The following is a 13,332-nucleotide window of genomic DNA, read 5'->3' as shown; positions in this document are numbered from 1 at the left end:
AATTTTAAGAAAATTTAGCATTTTGGTTGTTATCTTGAATATTATTATAGATGGAGATAAACTATAAATTGCAATAATTAACAGCAAAGTAAGAGCTACAAACAAGTCATCTTGACCAAAGTGTTCAATTTCCCCTTCAATGAGTTATTGTCCTTTATAGTCATTTTTTTACAATTTTCATATATTTAGTAAATTTTTGTAAATTTTTACAAAATATTTTCCACTGTCACTTCTGGGCCAATTTCATTATAGATAAAGGTAATTGTAAGCAGCAAGATTGTTCAATAAAGTAAGATCTACAAACACATCACCAACACCAAAACACAATTTTGTCATGAATCCATCTGTGTCCTTTGTTTAATATGCACATAGACCAAGGTGAGCGACACAGGCTCTTTAGAGACTCTAGTTTATATATTGATACTGTAATATTTCAGCTGCAAGTCACAATATGTGAAGCCTTTTGATGAGCGAAACAAGCAGCCTAAAAAAGGCTTTATGTCGTGTTGAGCTGTGAACAATTGTCTTACATGAGTCAGGCAACATCATTGATATTCATTGTAGGTGTTTAAGTTGTTGGGGTTTTGTTTTTGTTGTGTGTGTATATTTATCTTAACCCTAAGTTTCATTTGTTCTAAGTCGGTTTTGCATTTTTTTTTACTCTGACTTGTTTATATGGTACTAATTAAATATGAAAAGAATGAATACAGTTGGATATCTTGGGGATTAAATCGTTAATATTATTTGACATATACTCTATATTTCTTTAATTTGTAGGCATATGGTAGTTTTGTATATTTTTTTAGTCTGAAAACACATTTGCTTGGCTCATATTCAGAAGTATTTACAGAACATTAACGCGAATCGAGTTACTCACTCGAAAGAACACAACGTGCAGAATTCAAACCTGTACTTGAATTGACTAAAAAGTTTGAAATATTTAGTGACATAATATTACTAGCCAACCTTCAGTCCAATTACATCATCATCATTACAATTTTTTATTTGTTCGCTTTTTTCACTTGACACGAAATAATTTCACAAGGTAGCTATGCATGCTCATTTTAACAGTGTCAGTTTGTTATATATTGTAACAAGAGGAGGAATACGTAATTCATATGTTATACTTTATAGAATACACTTTTCCTTGAATAATTTTATACATGTTTCAACTAACTCAGAACATTAATTAACATCTCTTTTCTTCGTACAATTCCAAAGAAGATGACGGCTATTTATAACTCGTGACTTAAGATTATAAATAATAATATTGCTAACAAATGACACGATTAGAAGACGGGGACGCCCTGTTCTAGTCCGGTCATGTTCACATAGGGCAATTTACCCATCAGAACTAAATTAGAAAATGTCGCAAACATTGACTGAAATACTATATAAAATCAAGAACAACTGATACTGCCTTCAGTATGCTCATGATTTGTGATACCTAAAACTGAGACATGGGGCGGTCCTGCTATAGTGAATATTTCAGGGAAAAGCCCAATTCTTATTCAATACAATAAGAAATCCAAGTGTCATTTTAATTCAGTTTACAATTATCCACAGTAACGTGAAAACAACAGAATCAAACATTACTAGCAATCAAGATACATGGACAATATAAAAATAAGAAGATCTGATGTAGAATGATTGAAAATGAGACAATCATCTCGCAACCCGAGTCCAAAATGACATAGAAGTGAACAACTATAGGTCTAGCATAAAAATGTGACCATTACATGGGTTAACGTATACATATAAATCCGACAACCGAATCTTATCTTGTCGAATTACAAACTATTTCACCTGCGACCTAGCTTTGGATTACCTAATATTATATATAGAACAATACATTAAAATTAATAGATAGTTTAAGTATGTCGACAAAAGAAAAAGACTTTAAAGTACTTAATGTAAATACGTGTGATTAAAAAATACTATTGGCTAATAAGAACTTTCAAATTAAAAAGTATGAGATAAATGACTATTTGATGGATAAACGAACAGTTCAGATCATTTTATAATCAGAAATACATGGAAATACATTTTCTGATATCTTATATTTTTCCAGTCGCTTTTTAAATTTTACACTGAAAAATGAAGCAGTCAAATCATCCATGGTCAACAATGTTAGAGGCTATTCCAACTCTTCGTTATCTTTAGATAGCATAATTAACACACTGGGTTCTTATAATCCTGCTACTACCACAGCATTGACTATCGTACAATATATTTCTTATTAGGAGGGGCCACGGTAGTTTTAATATTTTTCTCCCAAGTTTGCTCGGTCCTAGCTTGTGGCACAGAACAAAAGTATGATTATAAGTAGTCTATTACCTGCCATGTTTAAGGACAGAGAATTTGGACAGATTTATTATAGAATTGATAATATATATATTATATACTTTAAATTTTCAATTATACCACATCTTCCTATTCTTGTATAAATGTAAAAAAAATATATACTTGTACTTTTTGGGACTGCTATTAACATAAACAATCAAATAAATGTTTCCAACGTGTAGGGTTTTATTGTTTTTCTGTTACATACTTTGGCCCCTTTATGTGTTGAGTTTAATGTGTTTTGATGAAGTTCGAATATACAAGAACATATAATACTTTAAGTTCGAGGTATTAAACAATATAGCCAACAATTAAATACTATTATAAGGGTATGTATAGGTAGGAGATTTTGCTTTTTTTTTCTTCTTTTTAGTCGAATGATCAGCAGATGAAAACAAAACAAATTCAGACAATTTCTGCATGAGGTTTTAACCGCCACTCATAAGGTTGCATACTTCTACAATAACTAAAGTTCATAAAGAGAGAACAAATAAATGTCGATACGGCAAATAAATTACAAGGTCAAAGACACTTGCATAAGACACCTTATATAAATTTTAATACAAAGGTCAATAAACTGGTAAGATGTTATGTATTTGATCATATCTTTGATTTGAAAATAAGGAGATGTTGTATCATGGCCATTGAGACAATTATCCATAAAGGACCAAAGGACGAATGTTTACACAATTACAGGTCATTATACGGACTTTAATAATGAACAAAACCCATTTTGTATACACATAGAAAGCAAAAAGGCCCTTAGGTGACAAAGTGTGAAATCACTTTCAAAATGGATAATCAAAAATAGATATGACACACACCGTCGACCACTGGCTTAAATGTACAGTGTCCTGGCTGAAGGACAAAGCATATACAAAATGTGTGTCGGTTTAACATGTTTCCTGGTTATCTAAACTGAGACAGTCGTGTAAATAGATATAGGAAGATGTGGTGTGAGTGTCAATGAGACAATTCTCCATCCAAGTAACAATTTATAAAAGTAAACCATTATAGGTCAATGTACGACCTTCAACTCGGAGCCTTGGCTCACACCGAACAAAAAGCTATAACGGGCCCCGAAATTACTAGTGTAAACCCATTTAAACGGGAAAACCAACGGTCTAATCTATATAAAAAACGAGAAACACGTATAAATTACATAAACAAACGACAACTACTGTACATCAGATTCCTGACTTAGGACAGGTGCAAACATTTACAAAAACAATATTAACCTTGGCGAATGAAATTTGTACTACAAAAGTAAGCACAACAACCGATAACTGATTAGAAAGAGGCAACGTTCTGATTTAATTGTACTAACGGACAATCACTAACAGTTAAAGCTAAATCAAAATGCAAAATTCCAGGCAAAAAACGTGTTTATGACGAATCTTTGCATTTCACCATCATAAACGATTACTTACACAATGATATGTGCTGCTCATCATCGTCCTAGATAAATGACTGACAGATCAGTCCATATGTTAATACCTAACAGAAAATAGCAAAATATCATTGAAAGTAAAAGTTCTCCACATAATGACAAGTTTGGGGAATCACTAATTTTCTATTAGTGCTGCTAAAATGATCAGTAACTGTACATATATATATAATGTACGTCAAGTTACGCACTGTTGCAATGTGAACAGACACATATATAAAATTAAATGTGAACAACTTGTACAACATTTACACTGTTACCGGCAGGTAATCTAATAACGACATTCAGTCATTACAGGGACGGTACTACACACGTGACATTTCACATCAGATAACCATTGGCAATAGGTCACGTCCACAAGGTCCAGGTATATCATATACATAAAACTGCATCCTTAAAATTGTAATTCATATACCAACTGAACTACCAGTATCCTTGTGAAGTTTTGGAAATCGGAAAATTTAAAAAAATAACAACTATGGTTGACTGCCCCCAATAAAATCTCTCTTTAAGTCGTATTTCAACCTAATTTCTGTCTAATTGTCTAATTAAGTTACTTTCAAGACATTAACATAGTGAACATGTTATATTACCTACAGATTTAAGGCTATGAAAAAGATTGAAGATAAACTTTCAAACATAACAAGAGTTTTGACAAGAGAAACAACAAGTATATGATGTTAATGCACATTTAAGATAGTGAATAGAAATAAACTAAAATGTTACAATATCATGCAGCAAACGCGGCATGAACAACTACAATCATGGAGACAACAAGAGGCACTCAAAACTTAGTGAAATTATTATTAAAAAAAAGATACGCCAGTATGTGTTGGCTTATTCTTTCAGTCTTTAGAAATACATGTTTGCTTTCTTCGTGAAAAGATTTCGGATCTAAGAAGCATAAAAGCAGTATACTATGTATTCAACATTCAACCTGTATGTCTTCATTTATGTCTCTGAGCAAAGAAGAGTTGTAGTTATTTTACTTTGGTGTAATGATACTTTTAAATATGCGTATACGCAAAGACGAATCAAGTCTAGAAGGGTCAAGCATTAAATCTAATCTAGTCATCCTAGCAAGAGTTATAAATATACAATAAATAACCGATTAAAGTAAAACGTAACATACATGTGCATGAACTTTACATTAGAAGGCATCAACATTTATTTCAAACTCATGAAACAACATTTATCTTTTTTAATTGTAAATTCTTTCAAAATATCTCTTTTTCCTTTCATCTTTACAGAGCTTCTTTTGAAGCATCATCATTTATGAGTAAAGATAAGAACTCATAGATAGGTTAGTAATCAAATCAAGATCAACAATGGCTTGTTTATCAAAATTGAAGCAAAAAAATGGCCCTACGTAACATAAACTCATTAAATTGTAATTACTTTGATATATACCGTAATAAAATATAAACTTATGTTAGTGAAGTAGTCAAATTTAACTGCATAATTTGTAAAAACGTTTGAATATACAAAACAACTAATCTTATTTTTAATAGGTTTACACGAAAACGAAATATCTTTTACACAAATTAAGGTTAATGCGACCCAGTATGCAATCGGAAAACGTAAAACTTTTATTAAAGTACCACGCTGTCAAAATATCGTCTATATGTAAATGTCAAACATATATTATGAATCGACTTAAATCGTGCAAAACAAATCGAACATTATCATAATGAAAATATCTCAAATTAAAATAACTATCTGTCTTGGAACGTGGAAAGATCACAGAAAACATGGTTATTTATACACCAAGTTCTGGTTTATTATTTGATATTTTTTCCAATGCTGGAATGTTTTGGATAAACAAGATCAGTCAGACGCTGTAAGTTGTAACAGATTTACATGATGTGTTTGTGTGGTAGAGCTATGTTACGACTGAGCGTATTTACACATTGAATTTTAAACGACGCAATGGAAAATAAAATGTTTAAAAATATGAAATCTATGCCGATATGGAGTTTTGTAAGAAGATGAATTCATTGAACACACGTTTTACTGTTACACGCTGATGTGCGAAAAATATGGTGACGGTATACATGAAAAATAATCATTGAAATTTTATAAATATTTTATGAGTTTGTATCTACTTTGAACATCGACATCTACATTATGCAAATTTCAGTTACTAATGTATAATAATATATAAGACGTCTAATTGACTTCCCTGGGGGAGATACAGAATTCACCTCGCGAAAATGTTTGCTCTAGTTTGGTGTTTTAAGGTTTAACTTAACATTTATAATATTTAATTATTTTAATTGTATTTTCAAAATCTCCAAATATTAGAAATAAATTTGGTGTTTTTAGGAAATTCATACAAAATGAAAGCAAGTGAGGATAAGATACTTAACAAGACATGGACATTGACCTATAATGGTTTACTTTTATAAATTGTTACTTGAATGGAGAGCTCAAACACATCAATCTCGAATGGACAGCAACTGTCACAAAACCAAACCAATGTTATGGTTCACACCCAGACATCGAATGGACAGCAACTGTCACAAAACCAAACCAATGTTATGGTTCACACCCAGACATCGAATGGACAGCAACTGTCACAAAACCAAACCAATGTTATGGTTCACACCCAGACATCGAATGGACAGCAACTGTCACAAAACCAAACCAATGTTATGGTTCACACCCAGACAGTATTTGTACTATATATATGCAATCATTTGTTCTATTTCAAACTATATGAAGAGTTTAATGCAAAATTTTATAACGAGAAATGTTAAACAATTATTAGACTTTAATAAACATGGTGTATGATATATGTTGGAGCGTGTTAAAAGAATGCTTCGCATCCAAAATATAGCTTTTTGCCATGATGTAACTCTGGTTGATAAACTGTGCATCTTTACGGGATTTCTGTTTTGACTGTAGCGGAAAAATCTTAACACTGATTTGAACCTTTACTAATGCATGTAAAGACACAAGTCGAAATATGATTTTAACCAATTATAAGGAATATATAACAGTAAATTGTTATACTTGAGAAATCTGCTTGCTGGTGCAGTAAACTGATCGATGGGCGGACATTTATATGTAACATCGGGAAAAGAATTATGTAAACTAAATATATTAATAAGACAACTCTCCAGCAGAGAACAAATGACATAGAGGGGTACGCAATTATAGGTCATTGCACCGCAAAATATCAAAATCCAGACTGCAAAGTCAGATATAATAGACAGACAAATCACAAATGCAAAATATTCAAAAGGGGAAATAACGGCCAATAAACAAATAAAAAAACAAATATGTAATTCGGTATGCTTACTTTTTTTTACCAAACATACACATACAACAACAGTTGTCTTGTTTATCTAGACTGTTTTTGTTTATATTAAGACTACTTGTATAAAAATAAAAGATTTTATTATTTTGTACGCATCCAAAACTGACTTATACAAGGATAGTCACAACATTAGTTGTCTGACTGTTACAATGTTTTTTATCGGTGTGCATCTGAACGAGGGCATTCTGTTTATTAGTTTAACTATTGCTTTAGGTTGTTAGTACTGAGAAAACCATCGAAAAATTACACTTATTTTTCTAAACTTAAAAAAAGAAAGCCATTACTTTTTACTTTTTATGTATCATATATGGTATTCATCAAACATATTTGACCACAGAACAAATACTGCAGGGTTTTAATTTAATTCCGTCGGTTATAGTGTACTTTTACAGAGATTGTAACTTTTATCGCTTCTTTGGAAGCTTTAGTGAGTTCCTAGTGAAATAAACAAATTTAACTCCACAACTCCTAACAATTGTACACAAAATCGGAAAAAAATATATAGCCTATGCGATTTGCGTTTGGTAAATGGTATAAAGTCGCAATCTAAATCTCTACAAAAAAAACTTTACCCTCGTATTGTGAAGAGTTAAAACATGCTAATGTTTTACTTAAAAGTTGAATACCTATATAGATGAAAACTAACTAAAGGTAAGCATCAATTGCATAAGTAAAAACAAAAGGCTAGGTGAAGTGATACACATTTTTACATTAGACAAACCCTTAAGCTGAATAAAACTGTATTTCAATAATATAAACTTGTACTAAAGCAAGTAATATGATGTACCTATAGTCATCCTCCTATTGTTATAAGGATAGGCGAAATGTGTTTCCCAGGCTTGCTAACAACATACGATACCTATTTCTTTAATGCATTGCATATTTTCCAGGAATAACATTAAAACCAAAGAAATAGAACACGCAACTGAGCGTGGACACATGGACAATATAAAAATAAGAAGATCTGATGTAGAATGATTGAAAATGAGACAATCATCTCGCAACCCGAGTCCGAAATGACATATAAGTGAACAACTATAGGTCTAGCATAAAAATGTGACCATTACATGTGTTTCTGTATACATAAATTCGACAATCAATTCTTATCTTGTCGGACTACAAACTATTTCACCTGCGACCTCGCTTTGGGTTACCTAATATTATATATATATAACATTATACAACAACACATGAAAGTGAACATATAGTTAAGTATGTCGACAAAAGAAAAAGACAAATGGACTTTAAAGTACTTAATGTAAAAACGTCTGATTAAAAATACTATTGGCTAATAAAAACTTTCAAATTGAAAAGTATGAGATAAATGACAACTTGATGAATGAACGAAAAGTTCAGATCATTTTATAATCAGAAATACATGGAAATACACTGAAAAGTGGAGCCGTCAAATCATTCATGGTCAACAATGTTAGAGGATAATTGCAACTTTTCGTTACAAGTATCTTAAAATAGCATAATTAACACACTGGGTTCTTCTAATAATCCTGGTACATATTTCTTATTGATAATGAAAAGGGTACTTTTAAAATATGTTTCTCCCTAGCTTACTCTGTCCTAGCTTGTGACACAGAACAAAAGTAACAATGCTTATAAGTAGTCTGTTATCTGCCATGTTTAAGGACATAGAATTCGGACAGATTTATTATAGAATTGATAACATATATATACTTTAAATTTTCACTTATACCACATCTTCCTATTCTAGTATTAATGTCACAAAATATATGACGTACTTATACTTTTTGGGACCGCTATTAACATAAACAAAACTTCAAGAAAATCAAATAAATGTTTCCAACGTGTACGGTTATATTGTATTTCTGTTACATGCCTTGGCCCCTTTTTGTGTTGAGTTTAATGTGTTTTGATGAAGTTCGCATATACAAGAACATATCTTACTTTAAGTTCGAGGTATTAAACAATATAGCCAACAATTAAATACTATTATAAGGTTATGTATAGGTAGGAGATTTTGCTTTTTTTCCTCTTTCTTAGTCGAATGATCAGCAGATGAAAACAAAACAAATTCAGACAATTTCTGCATGTGGTTTTAACCGCCACTCATAAGGCTGCATACTTCTCAATAACTTAAGTTCATAAAGAGATAGAAAAATAAATGTCGATACGGCAAATAAATTACAAGGTGGAAGACACTTGCATAAGACACTTTATATAAATTTTAACACAAGGGTCAATTAACTGGTAAGATGTTATGTATTTGATCATATCTTTGATTTGAAAATAAGGAGATGTTGTATCATGGCCATTGAGACAATTATCCATAAAGGACGAAAGGATGAATGTTTACACAATTACAGGTCATTATACGGACTTTAATAATGAACAAAACCCATTTTGTATACACAGAGAAAGCAAAAAGGCCCTCAGGTGACAAAGTGTGAAATCACTTTCAAAATGGATGATCAAAAATAAATATGACACACACCGTCAACCACTGGCTTAAATGTACAGTGTCCTAGCTGAGGACAAAGCATATACAAAATGTTTGTCGGTTTAACATTTTTCTTGGTTATCTAAACTGAGACAGTCGTGTAAAAACAATATTAACCTTGGCTAATTAAATTGGTATTACAAATGTAAGGGCAACAACCGATAACTGATTAGAAAGAGGCAACGTTCTGATTCATTTGTACTAACGGAATCACTAACAGTAAAAGCTACATCAAAATGTAAAATTGCAGGCTGATCAGTCCATATTTTAATACCTAACAGTAAATAGCAAAATATCATTAAAAGTAAAAGTTCTCCCCATTATGACAAGGTTGGGAAATGACTAATTTTGTATTAGTGCTGCTAAAATGATGAGTAACTGTACATATATATACAGTGTACGTCAAGTTATGCACTGTTGCAATGTGAACACACACATATATGAGACTATAGATGTGAACAACTTGTACAACATTTACACTGTTACCGGCAGGTAATCTGATAACAGCATTCAGTCATTACAGAGACGATACTACACACGTGACATTTCACATCAGATAACCATTGGCAATAGGTCACGTCCACAAGGTCCAGGTATATCATATACATAAAACTGCATCCTTAAAATTGTAATTAATATACAAAATGAACAACCAGTATCCTTGTGAAGTTTTGGAAATCGGAAAATTTAAAAGAATAACAACTATGGTTGACTGCCCCCAATAAAATCTCTCTTTAAGTCGTATTTCAACCTAATGTCTTTCTAATTGTCTAATTAAGTTACTTTCAAGACATTAACATAGTGAAAATGTTACATTTAAGGCTATGTAAAAGATTGAAGATAAAATTTCAAACATAACAAGAGTTTTGTCAAGAAAACAACAAGTATATGATGTTAATGCACATTTAAGATAGTGAATAAAAATAAACTAAAATGTTACAATATCATGCTGTAAACGCGGCATGAAAAACTACAATCATGAAGACAACAAGAGGCACTCAAAACTTAGTGATATCCGAACTCTCTGAAACTATTATCAAACAAAAAATGATACGCCAGTATGTGTTGGCTTATTCTTTCAGTCTTTAGAAATACATGTTTGCTTTCTTCATGAAAACAGTTCAGATCTAAGAAGCATAAAAGCAGTATATGTATTCAACGTTCAACCATTTCTTCGTGTATGTCTCTGAGCTAAGAAGAGTTGTAGTTATTTTGGTTTGGTGTAATGATATATTTATATATGTGTATACGCAAAGACGAATCAAGTGTATAAGGGTCAAGCATTAAATCTAATCTAGTCATCCTAGCAAGAGTTATAAATATACAAATAAACCGATTAAAGTAAAACGTAACATACATGTGCATGAACTTTACATTAAAAGGCATCAACATTTATTTCAAACTCATGAAACAACATTTATCTTTTTTAATTGTAAATTCTTTCAAAATATCTCTTTTTCCTTTCATCTTTACAGAGCTTCTTTTGAAGCATCATCATTTATGAATAAAGATAGGAACTCATAGATAGGTTAGTAATCAAATCAAGATCAACAATGACTTGTTTATCAAAATTGAAGCCAAAAAAATGGCCCTACGTAAAATATACTCATTTAATTGTAATTACTTTGATATATACCGTAATAAAATATAAACTTATGCTAGTGAAGCAATTGAATTTAACTGCATAATTTGTTAAAACGGTTGAAAATACAAAACAACTAATCTTATTTTTAATGGGTTTACACGAAAACGAAATATCTTTTAGACAAATTATGGTTAATGCGACCCAGTATGCAATCTGAAAACGTAAAACTTTTATTAAAGTAACACGCTGTCAAAATATCGTCTATATGTAAATGGCATATGTATATTATGAATTGACTTAAATCGAGCAGAACAAATCGTACTTTATCATTATAAAAATATATCTTAAAATAAAATAAATATCTGTCTTTGAACGTGGAAAGTTCACAGAAAACGTGCTTGGTTTATTATTTGATATTTTTCAAAGCTAGAATGATTTGAAAAAACAAGCTCAGTTAGACGCTGAAGTTGTAACAGATATACATGTATTGTTTGTGAGTTAGAGCTACATTACGACTGAGTGTTCATTTGTATTCACATATAGATTTTAAAACAATGCAATGAAAAATAAAATGTTTTAAAACATAAAATATATGCCCTTGTTAGTTGACGAATTCATTGAACACACGTTTTACACGCTGACGAGTGAAATATACAGTGACGGTATACATGAACAATAATCTTGAAATTTTATAAATATTTTATGAGTTTGTATCTACTTTGAACATCGACATACACATTATGCAAATTTCAGTTACTAATGTATAATAATATATAAGACGTCTAATTGACTTCCCTGGGGGGAGATACAGAATTCACCTCGCGAAAATGTTTGCCCTAGTTTGGTGTTTAAGGTTTTACTTAACATTTATGATAGTTATTTATTTTAATTGTATTTTCAAAATCTCTAAATTATGACGATAAGATACTTAACAAGACATGGACATTGACCTATAATGGTTTACTTTTATAAATTGTTATTTGGGTGGAGAGTTGTCTCATTGGCACTCACACAACATCTTCGTATATCTATGGAAATGAACGTCATTTGCTAAATTAAAAAAAATCATTACTAACAGAGTATTATGTATAATAAAATCAACAGGTTCGATCGTATCACTGCTTTCTTTTCTTTCTTCTTTTGTGTAATTCATGTTCAGTACTGTATTTATTGGTATGGGTGAAATATTCGGACCAAAAAATGACAATATTCTTTTGAATAAAAGGTTTATGACAGTAACTCTTTCTATCTTTTATGTATATTTATCGATTTCTTAACCATATCAAGGAGGTTATATGAGACCATATGAAGAAATGACATTACATGTTGATTTCTGATAATGGATATAAGAATACAAATGTCGAACCTACTATTGTTAATACTGTATTTGATTTTAAAGTTATTATATAATATTACCTTATTATTGTACATTATCTTGAAAGATATTGTACCTTTATGTTCATTTCGAATAAAAGTTCAAACTGACTCGTTGTAATGGTTTTCAACAGTCATAAGTTTTAAGTAACTATGCAATTTCTGCAAATAGTTGTTTTAAACTTTAAAAAAATGAGTTAGCTGCTTGTCTATGTTTTTATTTTTCTACACATATTTTAAAAGTACATAAGTATAAGATCTAACCGTTCCACACTTGTTTTATGTTCATTTGCTGGAATCTTGTCAACTAATATGAAAGAATTTAGTATGATATAACAATGTATAAAATGTCATTTTTTCATCAATTACAACTAATTTTATGTTATGTTTGGGTAAATGATTGTAATGTTTGTATCTATTAAATAACTTATAAGATATTTATAGATTACAACCTTTTGATCCTTTTTTCTTATCTGATTAGTTGTTGACAAGGTTTTTTTTTTTTACAGAATATGAGCAAATATATGGAGTTTCTTGGTTTCTATTGATAAACGAAATGATTGTCAATACTAAAATAGTCATTGTCAACGATACCACCAAAATAACTTCTCAGATAAAACAAAATTAAAGACACACCCACACACACTTTGAAAATGCATGTTTTCAAATTCTAGATACAATACCACAGCAGAATGTATACCCAAAATTAAAAAGAAACTGTCTGAGGTTTGTCGAACATTTGTTTATATATCAAACCTTTTTTGGGGGATTAGTTTTAAGCTATCCAA

At 30.7% G+C, this 13,332-nt stretch overlaps 1 protein-coding gene across 2 annotated transcripts in view; it reads right to left on the bottom strand.

Annotated features, from left to right (window-relative positions):
• LOC139511355 (low-density lipoprotein receptor-related protein 4-like) overlaps positions 1-13,332 on the bottom strand; it is a 56,926-nt gene that overhangs the window by 28,885 nt on the left and 14,709 nt on the right. The window lies entirely within an intron of this gene.

This window comes from Mytilus edulis, chromosome 2, assembly GCF_963676685.1.
Source record: "Mytilus edulis chromosome 2, xbMytEdul2.2, whole genome shotgun sequence".
In the NCBI taxonomy this organism is placed as follows: Eukaryota; Metazoa; Mollusca; class Bivalvia; order Mytilida; family Mytilidae; genus Mytilus; species Mytilus edulis.
The sequence above is the reverse complement of the archived record's forward strand: the minus strand, read 5'-3'. Positions and strand labels throughout refer to the sequence as shown.